Here is a 13,152-nt window from a genome sequence, read left to right on the forward strand (position 1 = left end):
GTTGGTGGAATTGCAGATAGCGGTGAGGACCGTCAGAGAATAAACCTGGATATAGATCGGTTGGTGACTTGGGCAGAGAGATGGCATATGGAGTTTAATCCAGAAAAATGTGAAGTAATGCATTTTGGAAGGTCTAATCCAGATGGAGAATAAACAGTAAATGGCAGAACCCTTAAGAGTGATGATAGACAGAGGGATCTGGGTGTATAGGTACACAGGTCACTGAAAGTGGCAATGCAGGTGGAAAAGGTAGTCAACAAGGTATACAGCACGCTTGCCTTCACTGGCCGGGGTGTTGAGTTTAAAAATTGGCAGGTAATGTTGTAGATTTATCCAACCTTAATAAGGCCACATTTGGAATATTTTATTCAATTCTCGTTGCTCCACTACCAGAAGGATGTGGTGGCTTTGGAGAGGGTACAGAAAAGATTTACCAGGATGTTGCCTGGTATGGAGGGCATGAGCTATGAGGAGAAGTTGGAGAAACCTGGGTTGTTCTCACTGGAACAACGGAGGTTGAGGGGCGACCTGATGGAAGTCTACAAGATTATGAAGGGCATGGACAGTGTGGACAGTCAAAAGCTTTTCCCCAGGGTGGAAGAGTCAGTTACGAGGGGACATGGGTTTAAAGTGCGAGGGGCAAGTTTTAAAGGTGATGTATGAGGCAAGTTTTTTACACAGAGGCTGGCGGGTGCCTGGAATTCGCTGCTGGGGGAGGTAGTGGAAGTTGATGCTACAGTGACTTTAAACTGTGTTTGACAAATACATGAATAGGATGGAAATAGAGGGATATGGTCCCCGCAAGGGTAGAGGGTTTTAGTTGTGACGGCAGCATGTCAGGGTAGGCTTGGAGGGCCGAAGGGCTTGTTCCTGTCGTGTAATTTTCTTGGTTCTTTAGTTAATTTGACCTACAATATAGGCTATGCTGACAGAGTCTACTGTCGCACCTCTCATATACTCCTCAATCATCTCAGACACCAAATGCACAGCAGATGCCACAACCTTGTTAATGAAGCTGAGTGTTTGACAGTTGCTCAATAATATTGTGACAATTTTGCAATAAAGAACTGATTAGTTCATTCAAGAAGCTAATCATTACAATAATTAATTACTCATTTTTCAATAAATCTCGAAATAGGAAGCGGTAACAAATAGGAAAATGCTGAGAGATGATCTGCAAGATGTTCCCAGATGGTGATGAATCCTGGAAGCCAAAAACTTCTACAAGGGTTTGCACAGCTAAATCTTTGTAAAATGGCATCAGATCACCTTATATCTCCAAGTATTCTTCTAAATCTTTCATTACTATTTCACAGATTTCAGTTAAAACTATTTATTACATTTCAACATGACCGAAAGGTGAATGGGCATACAATGGGGATGGTGAGGCCAAATTTGCTTGACTATAGTCTTGCTGCCAAGGGAACCTGAAATGTAGTAGATAGAAGATTAGATTCCCGTTAATGATGGATGATTGGCACATTTCCAATGGAAATTCTAAGTCTTTATTGTGAAGGAACAGCTGACAGTTTAGTGCCCCAATGGGTCGCTAATTTTTTTTTAGGGCACATAGCTGCTGTCCTTGCCCAGTCTGGCAATGTGTTCTTGCAACCCACACCAGATTGTAACTGACTCATCACTGCCCTTTTGAAATGGCCTCATGAGCAATTGAGTTACATCTTGGGCAATTAAGGATGCACAATAACTTGCTGATTTTGCTGGCAAAGTCCACACCGTCATGGAGTTATAGAGTTATACAGCATAGAAACAGACCCTTTGGCCCAATTCATCTGTGCTAACCAGATATTCGAAACTGATCTAATCTCATTTGACAGCATTTGCTCCATATCCCGCTAAATCTTTACAAATCATGAACCCATCGGGATGCCATTTAAATGTTGTAATTGTACGCAACCCCGTCACCTCCTCTAGCAGATCCCTCCATATGTGCACCACCCTCTGTGTGTAAAAGTTGTTCCTCGGGTCCCTTTTAAATCTTTCCCCTATCACTTTAAACCTATGCGCTCTAGCTTTGGGCTCCCCTAAACTGTGGAAAAGACCTTGGCTATTCACTCTATCCATGCCCTCCATGACTTTATAAACCCCTGTAGGGCCATCCCTCAGCCTCTGATGCTCCAGGGATAACAACCCCAGCCTATTCAGACACTCCCTCCAGCTCAAACCCTCCAACCCTGGCAACATCCTTGTAATTTTTTTCTGAATCCTTTCAAGTTTAACAACATCATTCCTAAAATAGACAGGCCAGAATTGAATGCAGTATTCTCAAAGAGGCCTCACTAATGGCATGTACCGCGGTAACGTGATATCCCAACTCCAATACTCATTGCACTGACCCATCAAAGCAAGCATGCACAATTGTTCGTTCAGCAACACTCCTCAGACCCCAACCATTAACTGTATACGTCTCGCCCTGCTCTGCCTTCTCAGCATGCAGTGTCTCGCATTTATCTAAATTAAACTTGATATGCCACTCCTTGGTCCATTGGCCCATCTGATCAAAGTTCTCTGACGTAAATTTTTTCATTGTCCGCTACATCACCAATTTTGGTGTCATCTGAAAACTTACTAACCACACCTCCTGTACACTGAGCATGAAATTTTAAAAATTAAGACGCACTTCAAGGCAAATAATGCAGCTTTGCTGTTTGCATTTCCCCAGTGCCCTTATTCTGGCAGCTCCCCCATGGGTCTAAACATCATCGCTGGCTCCAGGAGTTCCAGGAACATTTGGAGCATCCAGTCCTTTCCATCTGGTTGAAACGGTAATCCTTTGCGGGCAGCTTAGTGCCTCAAAGGTAATGAGGGTGGGCAGTGATAGCTGGTGTTGTCAATGATGTTTGCATCCCACGAAAGAGCAGAGAATTGCATTGAAGGTGCTAAGTAAATGCAGATTTTCGCAGCGGAGAGCTGTTATGCCAAGTGGTCCCTCGGCTATGAGACAGATGCTCCAGTTGTTCAGAGACTTCGACCACAGCAATCTTTTCTAGATGAGAAAGGCAGTGGTTGTGATAGGAGCAGATTAGAGCAGGTTAGTTGCATTACTTGCTGCAATCAGTAGAGACTGACTTGCCCAGCCATGGAAAGATACGGTTCTCACGAGCTGTGTCTGTCTCTGCTGGAACAGGATAATACTGAGCAGCATTAATTCATGATCATTTGTCCCACAGAACGCAGTCAACAAAAACAGGATTGAAAGTCAAAACCATGCATGGGCTGCACAGCTAGTTCACTGATTGTTCAGCATGACCGAAAATTTCATTCAAAATTGGTGCAAAATTCACAATGCAGTCAGCTGAATAATGACCCAGCTGTTACATCCATAGAACGACTCAAAGGTTTGTTCAGGAAATGATTTCTCCAAGGAAATGAGAAGCACAAATCTGCAGAGCCTGCCAAGCTGAAAGGCGATACTGACAATGCTGGACATGCTCAGGCAGCATGTACGTAGGGAGAGATGGAGTGGGAGTGAATTTGTCCCAGCTCTTGGGAGATGGACTGGGAGGTAGGATTTCTGGTAATATTTGCAGGGAAGGTGTTACGTTTCCCGGGAACATAGGAGCCCTATTTCAAATCATTCAATGGAAATCTACGGAAGGTCACTCAGCCGGAAATAAAGTCTGAACCGTATCCAAGGAGCTACCAGTGCTAGAACAGTTCCATTCCCTCCACCCAGCCAGGCTGAAATCATTGTAACAACGTCAGCCAGCTGGGTTCCCTGACTGGGGATGTTAACCTGATCCAATCAGGGAGCCCTGGCTGACAGATACAAACAGGAGTGTCAGAGGCTTTGCTCACTCTGAGAGAGCTGGATCAGCATCAAGAACTGTCCGCATGTAAGTAAAGGGTGACTTGGTGATGGGACACTGACCTCTGTGGAATCATTTCAGTGGCGATGGGAGAAAAATACACTCCTGAAGAAATTCATTTGCAACTGTTGTCCTTGAGTTGGGGTAGGTATTTCTGGCATTATACCGTTGTTTGAGAAGCTTGACTTGTTTGATCCTGCCATTGAAGATTGGGCCCAGTATGTGGAAAGTGTGTGTTTTTTTTTCTAAGCAAATTACACTGGGGCAGGCGTAAAGCAATTATTAACTCTCCTGACAGCTTGTGGACCTGTGGCTTTTTTTTTGGTTGCTAGGAGCATAATTTTCTCTGAGGCACTAACACCTTTGAAAAGTTAATGAATTTAGTTAAGGAATTTTATGACATTAAGCCTCCAGTTCTGGAACATTATCAGTTTTACATGGTAATTTGAGAATTGTGTCAGGAGTTTTGAGGTTAAGATGACTGGCCGAGGCATGTGACTTTCATTTAACCCTTAATGAGATGCTGTGAGACCACTTGGCACGTGGGATTAATGATGTAACAATGAAAAAGTGCCCACTGGCTGAAGCATAACTGGATTTCAAACACTACAAATGGCATTATCATTGGAAAATGCAGCAAATGGAGCATGAGTTTCACTGTATTCCAATGGAAGTGGACACCGTTGCCAGTCTGACTGGGCTCAGGGAACACCACTTGAGAGAAAGCAATTGCATGGCCTCCCTCCCTTCCTGGAAAAAAAGGATTCTAGGTTAGCCCGCAGCAAAAACCCAGAAACAAGGCTGTGCCTTTGCCAAACAGTCAACATTTTCGTAAGGATCTGTGAGTCATTGTAGTTGCTGCCCGTACGTGGACTTGAGACAGCAAAAGGGTCCCACTAGACTTCAGTGGACTAAGAACTCATAGGCTGGTTATCCAGGAGAGCACACACTACTGCTGGTTTGGAACGGTTAAATTCCTTGGCAATATCCAAATTCAAAATGATCAAAATAAACATCTGATTAAACAGTCACTCAGTTCATATTGAGGTTGATGCCAGTGATTGCAGAACTAGCCTTTAACAAACTTTGCTCTAGATGCCAACCGTTAAGTTTGCACAAGACCCCTTGTCTTGGCTGAGGAGCTATACTGGGAATCTTTACTGATTAAGGGTGCACCTTTTGTTCTGGTCTCTGGAGAGGCAGCTGGCTCAGTTACCACTCATTGTAGTAAACGGCTCGGGCCCAAACTTAATGGGGTAACATTGATCATGAAAGATTCACCTCAACTGGCTCAATTTTTCGATTAGAAAATGGCTGCCTGAGTAAAGTTTGTTTTTTCAGGAAGATCGAGGGACTCTCAAAGGACATAAGGCCACCTTGCAGTGCCATTTGCCTTGCGGGCAAAAGTTGAGGCAGAAAACAGATGGCTGCGAATTGAAGGAACCATCAGAACGAGACTGGTTTGCAGAATCGACATGTGTTGTACTCATTGTGAAGCTGAATGGGTAAGTTTTTATAATGCGTACAGTTATAAATTGGAACACTGTCCACAAGGCCAAGGTGTAAATACATTGAGCCCCTTCCTCTAGCAGATACCTCACCAGGGGAGCCGCCACTGAAAGAGTCTGTAATGGTTTTAAATTTTCTGGACACATCTCCAGTTACAGCTAACAATATCAGAGTTTAGACGCAACCTGGCAAATTGAAACAACTGGTGGTGATGGGGGAGTCCAAAGATTCATTGCAGCATTAAAACTCATTATGACCCAGAGAAACCAGATCATAGATGACAGCATATTGTTCTGGGGATCAAGAGTGATTGTCCCGAGCAAAGTCACCACCAGATACTGGCTGAACTCCACCAGAGCTATCCATGGGTTTCCAAATGTTGGCAAGATCTTATATATGGTGGCCAGGATTGGATGCAGACATAACAGTGCTGGTGGGGCAGGGCCTGGAGTACCAGCAAGGACAAATATTAACACAGCAGCTCCCCCATATTTGTGGGAATGGCTGGGTAAACCCTGGACTCAGTGACACGTTGACCATGGAGATCCTTTCATGGGCTCAATGCTCTGAACCATTGTGGACACCCACACAAAGTGGCTGGATGTGCATAGAGTTCATTCATTAAACACAAGATTGATAGAAAAACTGTATGTTTTGCAATATACTGATATCTGGAAATATTGGTCTCATAACAGGCTATCGTCTATCAATAGTGAATTTGAGTATTCCATAATGAAATATTTGTTCGAGAAGGACAACTCTATACCATCTATCATCCAATGGTCTGGCAGAAAGAACAGACCACATTTTGAAGTCAGGCCTAAAGAAACCTACAACTTCACTAGATACCTACCTGCCCCAGTTCCAATTGATTATAGGACCATCCCTGGCGCAACTACAGAGATAACTCCAGCAAAGTTGCTACTGGGGATAAAACTCTGCACCAAGTTAAATCTGATACTTCCTGGACTTGCGGGGGAGGGTGATATGGCATCTAGAACACTATTGCTGGTCACGCGGCTATGCCTTAGTGGGAGAGTTTACTTCAGGGAACAAAATTTGGTGGAGGCATCACAGGAAAGTGCGAACAGCCAAGGTCATGTGAAGCGATGGCTGATCACAGAGCTGCATTCGTTAGAACTGGCTTCTGCTCCTTCACAATGTACAACCCAACAATCAAGGGATGTTCTCCATTTTCTTCCTCAAGGTGTCAGTGACAATACTGAGAGACCACATTCAACAGCCAACTTGTTGGTCAAGAGTAACTGAGAATAATGCAACACATCTCTCCAAACGAGTATATGATCATCAGATCAGCCCAAATCATCAAAAGCCTCCGGAGTGTTTTATTGAAGTTTGAATTATTGATGCTGCAAACTCTGATTTTTGTGTTTGTGTAATTGAATTGACAATGTATGCCAGGAGCTAATGTAAGTATCGTGGTGTGATTGCAGCCAATCATCAGTATGTCTTGCCACATTGTCAGAGATAAGGAGATGGTCACGGGTCTTTGAAACATGCAGCCTCATGGGAGCAGTTTAAGGAAGAGGTAGATTCCTAAAAGAGGAGGATGAAAGGTTATTGGCAGAACACGCGTTAGCCATGATCTTATTGAAAAGATGGAGCAGGCTCAAGGGATTGAGTTTTTAAAAAATGATCCTGGGATTTGGCCGTTGCCACCTTGATCAGTATTTATCCTGAATTGCACTGCTATGGGTCTGAGTCACATAGGCTAGATCAGGGGAGGATGACAGATTTCCTTCCCTAAAGGACACCCATAAGGGGATCAAAGGTCATGAGAGAAGGTAGATTTCTCAACCCTATTCTTCTATCTGCCTGATTGAATGACTTTGCAGACTTGATGGGCTAAATGACCTAAGTCTGCTCCTGTATCACATGGTCTTATGGTCTTAAGAACTGAACAAATATGGATACTGCCTTGATGTCTCAAAGACCTGACAATGTGTGATAAAGATTTGCATTTATTTTGTTACTCAAACTACTTAATGCATTTTTGCCTCTGTTAATTTTGTGGTTAATGTTTGCCCTTTTCTCAAAATTTCTACTTTCATCCATCACTAAATTCTTGTCATTATTTCTGTCTTTTTTCTTCCTGGAATGCCAGACTCCTCATTATATTGTATTTGTAACATTAGATTTATCATTCATTTTTAACTTTTTATTCACAAAAGAACCCCAGGATATTTATTCTAACATTAATGAAAAATACATACAAGCTGCTGCAAATGATGTATTCATCAATTTAAAGTGGCAAAAAAAGCAATATTTGCACAACAGTATTTAATTTTATTACTGTAGTAAATATAACTGTAGATGCAGAAATTAGGAAAGGTGGTAAATTTAGAACAATTAGAAATGGGAAACTGGAAATGCAGATCACACCACACTTATGGGGAGAGAAGCAATATTAATATTTGAGGAATAGAGTGGATTTTAATAGTTGAGGTGAAGTTTGAGCTTGTAAGGAGTTTACAAGAATGATACTTTTACTGCAGGGGTTAAGTTGAGGAGAGATTGCCGAAACGTCAGCTTTTGTGCTCCTGAGATGCTGCTTGGCCTGCTGTGTTCATCCAGCTTCACACTTTGTTGTCTGGGAGATTGTAGAAATTGGACCTGTTTCTCTAGAATGCAGAAGATTAAGGAGTGATCTGATCAAGTTAAATCATTATGATAAACAGGACAAGACAGGATAAACAGTTACCCTTTTTCCACATGTAGGGGATTCTGGAATGAAGGGACATAGATTGTGAATTATAGCTAGAATCTCCAGGAGAGATGTTAGGAAGAACTTCTACACCCGAGTGTGGTGGAGGTTTGGAACACACTTCCACAAATGGTGGTGGATGCTGGATCAGTTGTTAATTTTAAACCTGAGACAGACAAATCTTTGCTCGGCAAAGGTAATAAGAGATGTAGACCAAAAACCATTCTATGAACTGGAATGGGTGGTACTGGAGAACTGTGGAGAGAAATCAGTTAACATGTCAGGTTGAGTCACTTGACCCAAAATGCTAACTCTGATTTCTCTCCACAGATGCTGCCAGACCTGCTGAGATTGTCCAGCAATTTCAATTTTTGACTTTGATTCACAACATCTGCAGCTCATTTTTTTGACCGATGAATGTAGTAAGGCCACAGATCAGCCATGACCTCACTGAATGCCAGAACAGGCTTGAGGGACTGAAAGACAACCTCCTGTCCATGTGTTCCTTTTTGTGTCAACTGCCTGGAAGACAGGTGGGAAACCCTGCATCAAAAACTTCTGGGAGGCTCAAAGGAAACTAGTAACAATTAGGCACGTAACCTGGGTAGCACTGGGCAGGTCATTGAATCAACCTGAGCGCTGCCAGCCAATGAGAGGTTGGCAGCTCTCCAATACCAGCAACACCACTGTGGTGGTCACAGCTGATACTTCATTTGGATAGTCTCCAGGGATCACTGCTAAATCCTTAGAGAGAAGTGGGCAAGTTGGGGGCTCTGGGGAGAGGCATGGTGGCAAGGGAGATTAAAGGAAGGGTAGCAGGTTCCTTCCCATTGGAAGGCCCATTGCCAGGTTTTTTGATTGTGTGTAGTGACCAGCCAAGAAATGGGGCAACTTGGAGACAAGGAAAAACCGTGAAGAACCATGAAATCACATTCAGTGCTAAGATTGTAGCTGAATTAACTATTGGAAGATGAAATTAGTGACTAGATGAAGAAAGGAGCAGAGGCTTCCAGAAAGTAGTTTGCATGTGTCTTCATGACAAAATAGTTAAACTGTCTCAATAGTGGTAGAAAATCATGGAGGAAGAGGAGTTAAGAACTTAATGTTCACTGTCCCAAGCAAAAAAGGACTAAATTATTGGAGGGTAAGGCTGACATGCCCTCAAGCAATCTCCCAAAATTCCTTATGTACTGGAAAGGTCCCCCACAGATGGAGAATTTACATCAATGATTCAGGTGATGGGGGTGAGGACGTGGTTCCTAAATTTACAGATAACCCCAAGATAGCTAAGACAATGTGAGGAAGACATAAAGAAGTTGCAGGCAGGTGGATAGGTTGAGTGGGGTACAATGTGGAAAAAAGTGAAGTTGTTCCCTTCATCAACAAGAATGAAAATCAGGGTATTAGTTGCACAGGAAACACATTCAGAATTCTGAAGTGCAGAATTTAGATTCTGGTGCATGAGTCACAACAAGTGAGCACACAAAACATGAGATCATCAAGAAGGCTAATGCAATGTTATCCTTCATTATGGGAGGAATTAAATACAAATGTCACTAAATAGTCTTAGTGAGATCCTATTTGGTGTATTGCATGCAGTTTTGGTCTCCTTATCTGAGGAAGGATGTTCTGACTGTGGGGGAGTGCAAAAAAATGTTTACCAGACTGATTCCTGGGATGGCAAGATTCTAGCATGAAGAGAGATTAGATCAGTCAGGACTATTTTCAGTGAAGCATAGAATGAGTGAGTGAATATTTCATGGAAACCTTTAAAAGTTTGAACCGAACTTGACAGGGTAAATGCAAAAGGGGTGCTACCAATGAGCAGGGAATTGATGACCTGGTCATTGTCACAGTGCCATAGCACAGAACAAGCCTTTTGGTCCAACTAGTCCATGCTGATCAGGCTTCCTAAACTGAAGTAATCCCATTTGGTTGCAATTGGCCCATATTCCTCGCAACTTTTTTCCTTATTCAAGTACCCGTCCAAATATCTTAATGTTGTAATTGTACCAGCCTCCAGTCTTCTTCTGCCAGCTCATTCCATACACGCATCATGCTCTGAGTGAAAAAGCTGCCACTTGGGTCCCTTTTAAACCTTTCCCGTCTCTCTTGAAAACTAAGCCCTCTAGTTTTGGACTCCCCTCGCCGAGGGAAAACACCTTGGCTATTCACTCAGTGTATGCCCCTCATGATTTTATAAACCTCTAAGGTCACCTCTCAGCCTTTTTCCCTCTCAGGGAAAAAGTCCCAGCCCACCTGGACTCTCCCTCTAACTTAAACCCTCCACCCTCGGTAACATCATAGTAAGTCCCTCTTGCACCCTGTCCAGGTTATGAACCTCCTTTCCTACAGCAGTGTGATCAGAATAGTATGCAGTACTCCAAATGTGGCTTTAATGTCTTGTATAGCTGTAAAATGATGCCCCAACTCCTCTACTCATTGCTCTGAGTGATGAAAGCAAGCATGTGGAACATCACCTTCACTGCCCTGTCTGGCTGTGATGTCACGTGCAATGAACTATGTAGTTGCACTCCTAAGTCTCTCTGTTTGACACTCTGCAGGGCCCTACAATTAACTGTGAGTCTAAGGATTAGGGTGTAGGCCATTTCAGACCTTTCCCCAAAAAATTGATCTGTTACTTTTGATCAGAGATAATGGGAACTGCAGATGCTGGAGAATCCAAGATAACAAAGTGTGGAGCTGGATGAACACAGCAGGCCAAACAGCATCTTAGGAGCACAAAAGCTGACGTTTCGGGCCTAGACCCTTCACCAGAGAGGGGGATGGGGAGAGGGTTCTGAAGTAAATAGGGAGAGAGGGGGAGGCGGACCGAAGATAGATAGAGGAGAAGATAGGTGGTGAGGAGAGTATAGGTGGGGAGGGGATAGGTCAGTCCAGGGAGGACCACTTTTGATCTGTTGTCTTTTTGCTGACAGCATTTTGGACTTGATCATGTAATACTTGTATCAGCTCCCAAAACAAGCAGAGTTAATGTTTCCACTCCAGCAACCCTTCATCTGCTTCTCTCTGTACCGATGTTACCAGACCTGCTGAAGTTCCCCAATACTTTCTGTTTGTGTATTATAAATTGGGGACTGGTTTCTAAAATAAAGAGCTGAGTTCATTCCCATTGGGTTTCCTTTCTGGACAGGGATAGGGTCAGGAAATAAAGATAACATCTACTGCTGTACTAAACTGTTGATTTATTGTAAATCTTTGTAAACCATGGAAAATCATTTGCTTAATTTACCACATGGATATTGATGTGCTACACCAAACGGACTATTTCTGCTCTCATTTTCAGTATTTATGACTGGAAAGTTTTTCACAAAAAGAGTGAGTTAGCCAGTTATCCCAACATCTAATATCAGGAATTGTTGGAATCATTATTAAAGAAGTGATAACAGGACACTAAGGAAATGATTTAAAAAATCAAGCAGCATCACCTTGGTTACGAAGGGGAAATGGTGTTTGTTATAAGTGGATGAAATAAAAGGAAACCAGTAATATAGTACATTTAGAATTTCAACAGACATTTTAAGATGTTGCATAAAAACTCCACAACCATAAGATATAGGAACATAAATAGACCACTTGGTCCATCAAGTCTGCTCCACCATTTAATCATGACTGATATATTTTCAACCCATTCTCCTGCCCTCTCCCTGTAACCTGTGATCTCTTCACTAATCAAGAACCTATCTATCTATCTTACAGCCTGACTTGGCTTGCACAGCCCTCTGTGGCAATGACTTCCACAGATTAGCTACCCTCTGGCAGAAGAAATTCCTCTTTATATCAGCTCTAAAGCATCATCCGTTCGTTCTGAAGCTGGACTCTCAGGTCCTAGTCTCTCCCACACAGTGGGAGTGTCCATGTCCACTCTATTCAGACCACTCAGTATTTATCTGGCAAGATGGGAACAGAGCAGGACACTCCACCCAGAGCACTTCTGCTCGGCCCTTCCTTCATTCTTTTCTTTCTCTCTCTTTTGGAGTCCTGAAGCAGCACGCAGGGAGACGAGTGCCGGTGTGGAGCAGACTGGAGGCTTGGAATGGAGCAGAACTGTTGTTGGCCTGGAGCCCAACGCAGACAGTCAGACTACATGCTCACTGAGCTGCTGCAATATAATGTTGATCTGAAATTCTTTACAGGACTGTAATATCAATCTTTTAACCATGTTATAATTAGTTTTCTTCTCACTTATTTTTTAGACTCTCCAAGCAACACTACAAACTTTCCTTTTATTCCCCTTTTCGTATCCAAGATTGGTACCTATGTATTTATGCCTAAGATAGAGGCAGCTGATGTAAAAATGTTTCACTATACTGCTGTACTTTACTGGAGTACATGTGACAATAAAGAATTTCTATTTTGTAAGTTTCAATCAGATCCCACCTTATCCTTCTAAACTCAATCCAGAGTCTTCAACCACTCCTCTTATGACAAACCCTTCATCGTAAAGATCATTCTTGTGAACCACCCCTGAGTCCCGTCCAATGCCGCCACATTCTTCCTTTAGATTAGGGGCCAAACTACTCTCAATATTCTAAATGCAGTCGAACCAGAGCCTTTAATAGCCTCATCAGTACATCTCTGCTTAACTAGTCTAGTCCTGGTTAAATGAATGCTACCATTACATTTGCCTTCCTAACTTGCCAACTGAACCTGTACCTTAACCTCAAGAGAATCCTGAACTCGGACTTCCAAGTCTGTTTGTGATTCAGATTTCCAAAGCATTTCCTGTTCAGAAAATCTGTGCCTCTATTCTTCCTACAAAGTGCATGATCTCCCTGTTTTCCAACAGTATCCCATCTGTCATTTCTTTGTCCACACTCCTTGCTGGTCAAGCATTTTTCTCGCCTTCCCACTTCCTGTTCCTCTCCTTATCTTTGTGTCATCCGCAAAGTTAGCAACACTGGCCTCAGTTCCTTCGTCATTTAAAAGTAAAGTTCAGACAAGAGCTTGTGGTATTGGGAGTGATAATATTTGCATGGATAGTGGATTCATTAATCAACAGAAACAATCAGTATGTGAGTTTTATACAGCAATGGCAATATAGTGAATTAAGCAACAACTGAATTTCAG

The sequence above is a fragment of the Stegostoma tigrinum genome, chromosome 2 (assembly GCF_030684315.1).
Source record: "Stegostoma tigrinum isolate sSteTig4 chromosome 2, sSteTig4.hap1, whole genome shotgun sequence".
Taxonomy (NCBI): Eukaryota; Metazoa; Chordata; class Chondrichthyes; order Orectolobiformes; family Stegostomatidae; genus Stegostoma; species Stegostoma tigrinum.